We start from the raw sequence: 7,692 nt of genomic DNA, 5'->3' as shown, positions 1-7,692 counted from the left end.
GACACCATGTTTCATGCAACATCCAACGAGAATGATAATGTGTAGAATTAGAGTTATGTAACACCGATACTTACCTTTTGCAACATTTAAAAATTGCAGTTGCGATATTTTTAAAGTACAATTGCAACATTCCAAATAATATTTTATCAAAAAAATAAAATAAATAGAATTAGTCGATTGGATTAAATAGGTGCGATGTGAAAAGCAAATTATTGAAACATTTAGAATAAATGTATGCAACATTATAAAATAGGTGTTGCAACTTCACATCGCATTTCAAACATACTGAAAATGATCACTGCAACATCACAAATCGACTCATCAAACAATCTTAAAATAACTTTTGCAACATCAATAGTCACTGAAAATTCCCACGGTAACATTAGTAATCAACTTAAACTCCTATTTCAACATCATCGTTTTCCTACCATAACAAAAAGTTATGTAAAAAGTCCACCGCAACATCGGTCATCACGAGATTGGATTGCCTTTCCCGTTGCAACATCATTTCATAACTCTCACAACAAAACTATATACAAAAAAAATTTCCAATCCGAATTTTTTTAGTTGCGTCGAACGCTTGAGCCGCAGCATTACCGATTATTCAACGGCCTAAATAGCTTGCGGCTAAGCATACTAGCCGCCTATTTAGAGGCAGGATGCACACGTACGGACATGTCGTGCCCGTGTATATACATCAAAGAGTATCTAGGGGCACGAAATTAACTATGAGTTCGATCACGGTGCTGAAGTCCTCGCCGGCGATCGTCGTCCCATCGGAGGCGGAGCCGGTAGCCGTAGCACCGAAAGCCGGAGAAAAAGTCAGCCTTTCCTCTTTCGACAAGCGCGCGGGTCCTTTTCCGATCACGATGCTCCTCGCGTACGACCGGCCGATCCACGAGCCCGTCGAGATGATCCGGCGGTCGCTGTCGCGGGCACTCTCTCACTACCAACCGACGGCCGGCCGCCTCCTCAGCGACGCCGACGCCATCGCGTGCACCGGGGAGGGCGCGCGGGCCAGCTGCGCCCTGGAGGAGCTCCTGGACGACGGCAACAATGGCGGCGCGGCGCGGCTCGGCTCGTCAAGGACCTCGCCCTCAGCTACCCCAGCGAGCCCTCACGCGACTCCGACCCCTTGCTACTCGTGCAGGTGACGGAGTTCGCCTGCGGCGGGTTCGAGGTCGGAGTGACGTGGAACCATGTGGCGGCGGACGGCGCGGGGATGGCGCAGTTCCTGCAGGCCGTCGGCGAGCTCGCGCGCGGGGTGTCGCCGCCGTCCGTCTCCCCGGTGAGTCACTGTAACACCTGCCTCGCGGACAGTCCGCTCGGGGCCGGCGGACGGTCCGCCAGGGGCCGGCGGACGGGGCCGGCGGACGGTCCGCCAGGTATCGTCCAGATATTTATCGGGATGGATGTGGGACCCACCTGTCATTCCTCTCTTCCTCCTCACTTCGTCCAGAGCCGAGCGGAGCTCGAGCGCTCATGCCGACGTCGCCCCCTTTCATCGATCTCCCTCCTCCTGCCACCAAACCTTGATTCCTCGCACGGGAATCTTCCTCGGCACCTCCACCACCTTCCCCAAGCCCTATACCGGCTTCTTACGGCCGGAATCGCTCCCACCACCGCCGGACACCATTGGAGGTGCTTGAAGCTTGCTCCACCGTCGATTCGCCTCTCCGGTCATCCTCCGCTCAAACCGACCGCGGGAATGGATTCGTGGTGAGTTCCTTGTGCTTCCCGGTCTTTTTCCCCTTCCGTGGTGTGTCGCCGGCGCCGGTGAACGGCCGCCGCCGTCGCCGCCGCACTTGCTGCCGCCTGTGGTGTGAGTCAAAAGTTGGGTATCGCGGACGGTCCGCCTGGGAGGTGCGGACAGTCCGCCGGTCAGATTAGGTTTCGTCCAGAGACGATGTTGTCTCTGGTAGTTTAGCAGAATTGACTGCGGACAGTCCGCTATAGGCTAGCGGACGGTCCGCCGTTGAAACTTGAAGTTTGTCCAGAGACGATGTCTCTGGTGGGGGTTCGCAGGATTGAACTACGGACGGTCTGCCACTTGGGCGCGGACAGTCCGCAGCAGAGTCTAGGATTTTTGTCCAGAGGCGTTGGCGTCTCTGGTGGATGGAATACGTGAACTGCGGACGGTCCGCCAAGGGTGGCCGGACAGTCCGCAGGTAGAATTAGGAATTGTTCCAGAGACGTTGTTGTCTCTGGTGGGTCGGTAGAATAGTACGGCGGACGGTCCGTCACTTGGGCGCGGACAGTCCGCAGGGCATTTCAGTTGAAGTAAAATAGTTACATCATTGAGCTGCACTTATTTATTTCATATGCATATGTGTAGCATCCACAGCTGAGGGCGCCGTATTTGAGGTGATTGCGGCACCACAAGAGCAGCCGACGCAAGCCCAGGAGGAGAGGTGTGAGCACCCGGCCCAAGGCCCGTCTGACCCAGCTCTGAGCAGCAGCCCGAAGGCAAGCCCCGGAGCACAACCTATTAATTTAAATTATGACACACATACATATATATATATATATATATATATATATATATATATATATATATATATTACTTGTGCATTGCGTATAGAAATTTGTTGAAACCCTAGTTGCATGATCTTTAGGTTTCCTTAAGTTTATACTAGTATGATAGGACAATAGTAATGCTATGCTTAAGAGTTCTCGGTAGAAGTCAAGTGACTTCTTGTCACTCGCGAGATATAGGATATATGGAAGTCGAGTAATTTCCAGTTACTCATAAGTTATGTCTACTTATATTACAGTACTTGAGTATTGAAATGGATATGGAGATGTGAGACCGGGCGGGGATGATGTATAGGTATGGCCGCAGGACAGGGTTCCTGGGTGCCTTAGCCCCGTCTGAGTCGATTAAGGACCGGTCGTTGTCGGCAGTGCTGATCGGGGATTGAATTGTACTAACCGCATGCCGGGAGTAGGAAGTAGTCGAAACCGGTAAGCCGAGTGCTGCTTTGTTTCGAAAGTACAGAACTTCTACCCACCCCTTAGGGCGAGTCGAGGGGCCGCGGAGAATCGGGATGCATATGTTTACTTTTGTTGGTCTCTCGTAGGGCTCGGCTGACTATATGCAGGTGGGGTGGTTCTGTAGTTCGAGGCAGGGAGGGGAATGGTTGGCATGTATAGTCCGACGGGGCAAATGCGTGCCGTGTTGGTTAGGTCCACCTTGCAAGGTTAAATCGGATCGATTCGCCATGTCTCGCGGTCATGAGGGCCTTGATCTCTTTGCTGCATAGTAGCAAAATATTAGAGTGAGAATTATTTATAGTATATAAAATATTGAGTACATTGAATTACTTTTGCTTGCCTCACCATGATTACTATAGTGAGTCTATGCAAATATTAAATGAGAGTAAATTTATATAGAACCTGGAGCTAGAAAATGAAAGTAAGGAATATATTTAGTTGCTGTTTTCTGCAAAATAACCACCAGCCAAAAGTCTTGCATGTCTAGATATGTGGGCTAAGTTATACCCACTGGTCGGGTAAGCCTTGCTGAGTATTAGTATACTCAGGGTTTGTTGCCACAATTATTTCAAGGCATGCAAACGTAGACTTCTGTCCCTGTTGCGCCAAGTTCATCCGCTGGGATGCTGAGGGATGGGAGGTTGTGGAGCCAGACGTTTAGTTAGGGATCTCCCTAGGGCACACTTTTGTTAGTTGTAGGCCCCCCTTTCCTCTAGTTGAACCCGGATTTCAGTAATGCAAAGTTTGTAAATTATATATTTATTCACAATTGGTTTGTAAAACTTAAAGTAAAGTATTATGTATATTTGTTGTATTTTCAAATATGTGTCGTGCTTGTACCATCTGCGCCTACCTTCGCGTGGGACTATCGGTGATGTTTCGAGCAGGACGTGGGTTGAGAAAGGATCGCCAAATTAAGCTGTTAAGCTAATGAGCCCAATGTGTTCAAATGACGGCCATTACGCTTAATTAGAGTTTTAATTTGACGGTTCTGTCACAGGCACCGGGATGACTCCATCCCGGGCCTCCCCGCACCGAGGCCACGCCTCAGAAGGCTGCTTCGTCGGCGGCGCCTGGACCCCAGGACATGGTCCGGCTCGATGTCACTGTCCCTTGGAGCCTCATCACCGACATCAGAGCTGCCGGTGTTGCCGGCGGCGGCAAGCCCTGCACCGTGTTCGAGGCCGTCGCCGCGGTGCTCTGGAAGTGCCGCACTCGGGCGGCCCTGTCCGGCGGTGATCCCGGGTCTCCGGCGCCGCTCTTCTTCCCGTGCAATCTGCGAGCCCTGGTCGGCACTAGCGCCGGCTACTACGGCAATTGCACGGTCGTGCAGGGGGTTGGCGCGATGACCGGCGTCGTGGCAGACAGCGCCGTAGGCGACCTGGTCGGTCTCATCAGGCTCGCCAAAGAAAAGGTTCCGGATGTGCTACGCCCAAGCTCCGATGACGGCAACAGCAACGGCGGGGCCTTTAGTCCGGGTTGGTGTTACCACCCGGGAGAAAAGGGTTGGGCCTTTAGTCCGGGTTGGTGTTACCACCCGGATAAAAGGGTTGGGCCTTTTGGAGCCTTTTGTCCCGGTTGGTGGCTCCACCCGGGACAAAAAGCCCCTGTCCCCCCATTGGCCGGGCTAGCCGTTGGACCCGGGACAAAAGCCACCTTTTGTCCCGGGTCCAAAGGTAATCGGGACAAATGGCCTGGAACAAAAGTCTATTCTGTAGTAGTGGTCTTGCCCGATTGCTCCCAGCATATCGATAGATTTGAAATCATAGTAAGCACTTGTAATAGCATCGAGCAAGGTGTCCCCAACGTCGGTCGTTCCTAATTCCCCCTCTATTAAGGAAAATAATGTGAGGAAAACATTTTTATGTGAGCAAGTGCCATAAATAAATAATGCATAGCTTGCTCCTAAAACTATATATGTGTGTGTGCGCGCGCGCCCGCGCGCTATTCTACACCCCAGGACCAAACCCACCCAGCAGCCGGCCAACCCACCTAGCCCGCCTTCCCCGCGCCAGACTCCTTCCAAAATCCAAGCCGGCTCGGCCCAGCTCCCATTTCCGATCCCCACCTCCTCCCCCGACCCCACCCACCCCTTTCCAAACCAAATCACCACGGCGTCCGCGAGCGGCGGCAGCGCGGTGGTCCTGAGAGCGCGGAAGCACAGATGGCGGCGGCGAGCAGCAAGCAGCAGGGCGCGGAGGCGGGACGCAGCTTGCGGGTCACGGAGGCAGCGGCAGCGGCTAGCGGCGTGGCACGCCAACTGCGGTGGCGTCGAGCGGCGTGGCGCGGAGACGGCTCGTGAGGTGCGAAGGCTGCAGTGGAGTCGAGCAGCGTGGCGTGGTGGCTACGGTGGCGTCAAGCAGCATGGCGTGGAGGCTGCGGTGGAGTTGCGAGGTAGCTCGTCGGCGTCCTCGAGCAACTGGTGCGGCGTCAGCCAGCAATGGGGTGTGGCGGGGCGAGCGGTGGCCGCGGGATGCGTTACGAGCGCAATTCCGCGCGCCACACCCGCTCGGGTCCTTGCTGATTCTGCAGTAACCTCGGACTGCTCGGTGTGGGCCGAACGCATCCCTCCCCTGCGCGCCTAACCCTCCCTTCCCTGCGTGAACCCGACAAGGAGGTGCTGGCGCGGGGCAGGATGCGTGGGGAGTCGAGCGTGGAATTTCCGGTCTCCTCCGAGGAATGCATCGCTGGCTGCCCCCAGGAGGACTACGAGATGCTTGGATCTCCGCATTCAGATGGACACCGTCGACTTGATTTGCAAGGTGCATTACTGACCAATGCTTACGCAAGTCTTGTTGACATAATCATATTGATTCAACGATGAATCTGACAATCAAGATCTTTGCAGACCTCCCACCACCTGCTTGGCTGCTCTACCAGCTTCAGTAAGAATCAAATCCTACGAACCGAGTAATTAGTATCAGTAATTTTGTTAGTTTTTTAGGTGGTTCAGTATTCAGTTTTTTTTTGGATTGCCTAGTGCCGGTGATCTAAGCCTGAACCAATTAGTTAGTTTAGTAGTTCTGTATGCATTTTTGAGTTCAGTAATTTTATTGTTGCAAGCATAATTATTCTTTTGTTGCTTAGTTTAGGCTCAGTACTATATTATTTTCAGTATTTGTGTTAGCATCTAGTATCAATAATTTTCGATCATTACTGAACATTTGATGGTTTGAGTTAGTATAGTAGTTAAGTAGTCCTTACTGAGTTATTGGACCAGATAATGAAATATTAGACTACTAAACTGCATGAGATTGAATAGAGCTCTGTAACAGAAACTACTAAATCTAAAAAATTGACCGAGCTCAGTGCAATTTTTTATATTCAGTAATTCAGCATAGTTTGAATAGCCTAATTACTGAATGAACTATCTAAAGCCAGATAATGATTTCGATAGCTAAATAAAACTAAAAACTATGATGTAAACTACTGAACGCAACCACATAAGTTAGTATAGTAGTTGTGTTAGTATGTAGTATCGGTAGTTTTTCGTTAGGCCAGTAGTACCATTACTTTTTTTTTCTTTGGCTCAGTAATATTCCCAGCACCATTAATTTATTAGGTTTAGTAGTTAGTCCTGTATTTTTTTTCAATACCTGAGCACTGATCTGAACCAAGTAGGTACTCTAGTAGTTCAGTAGTCATTACTGAACTATCAGATCAACGAATGAAATACTAGATTATCGAACTATATAAGATTGAATAGAGCTCAGCAAGTAAAACCACTGGAACTTAAAAAACTATTGAGACTATGCAATTTTATATTCAGTAACTCAAATTGACATAACTTTTTTTGAACGGAAACTGTGGGAGGAGTTCCCCACAGCAAATGCATTAACATAATTTGAATAGGCTAATTACTGAACCATCTAGAGTGGATATTGATCTGGATGGCTGAATGTTGAAATTTAAGATAGTAGTTTTGTTTAGTATCATTAATTTGTTAGGTTTAGCAGTTAGTCCAATATTTTTTACTACTGAGCATCGACGATCTGAACTGAGTAGTTAGTCTAGCAGTTCTATTAGCATTTTTATTGAGTAAGCACAATTGTTCTTTTTTTTTATGTTGCTACTTTGAGCTCTATACTATATTATTTCAGTAGTAGTATTAAGAACTTTACCCGCTGCGTTTTGAAAACTAGCCCGAGGGAAGCTTCATTATGCGGACATGGCGCCACTTTCACAAGAGTGAAGGCTAAGTGAAGAGAGAAGATGCAGACATGTGACATGTACAATATCTGTTATCTGTAGATCTTTTTTTGGGGCTGCATGCTCAGATTGTTAATTGTGACTATACATGTTCAATGCCAACTATGCGTATGCAGATTCAGTAATACATCCAGTAATTCCTTTGTATGTCTTGGATTCAGTAATCCAGAAAACTGATATTCAGTATTTATGTATGTCATGGATTCAATAATTTCAGTATTATGCACTATTTTCAGTAATTTCTCAGGTTTTGGTGAATTTGTTTTTCCAGTAACACACCATGTTCATGCTTGGATTCAGTAATAGGGAGATCTAGTTATTTAGTATTTTTTTATGTAATAAGTATTTAGTAATTGGATTCAGCAACTGAGAGGCTCAGTAACAATTTTTTAGTATTCTCCTTTTTTTACATTGGATCGATTTAGTAATCCGGAGATCCAGTTATTCAGATTTTTTTATATCCTAATAACTGTTGCAAAGTAGTTCATA

At 48.7% G+C, this 7,692-nt stretch overlaps 1 long non-coding RNA gene and 1 pseudogene across 1 annotated transcript; both read left to right on the top strand.

Annotated features, from left to right (window-relative positions):
* Nucleotides 1-697: 697 nt before the first annotated feature.
* Nucleotides 698-4,749, top strand: LOC120648089 (annotated as a pseudogene).
* A 691-nt stretch (nt 4,750-5,440) lies between these two features.
* LOC120648768 lies at nt 5,441-7,350 on the top strand. The gene is made up of 2 exons (XR_005665080.1): nt 5,441-5,756; nt 5,843-7,350. It is a non-coding gene; the product is annotated as an uncharacterized LOC120648768 (long non-coding RNA).
* The last annotated feature ends 342 nt before the right edge of the window (nt 7,351-7,692 follow it).

The sequence above is a fragment of the Panicum virgatum genome, chromosome 9K, assembly GCF_016808335.1.
Source record: "Panicum virgatum strain AP13 chromosome 9K, P.virgatum_v5, whole genome shotgun sequence".
NCBI classification, from domain to species: Eukaryota; Viridiplantae; Streptophyta; class Magnoliopsida; order Poales; family Poaceae; genus Panicum; species Panicum virgatum.
Note: the sequence above shows the minus strand (reverse complement) of the source record. Positions and strands in the feature narration are given on the sequence as shown.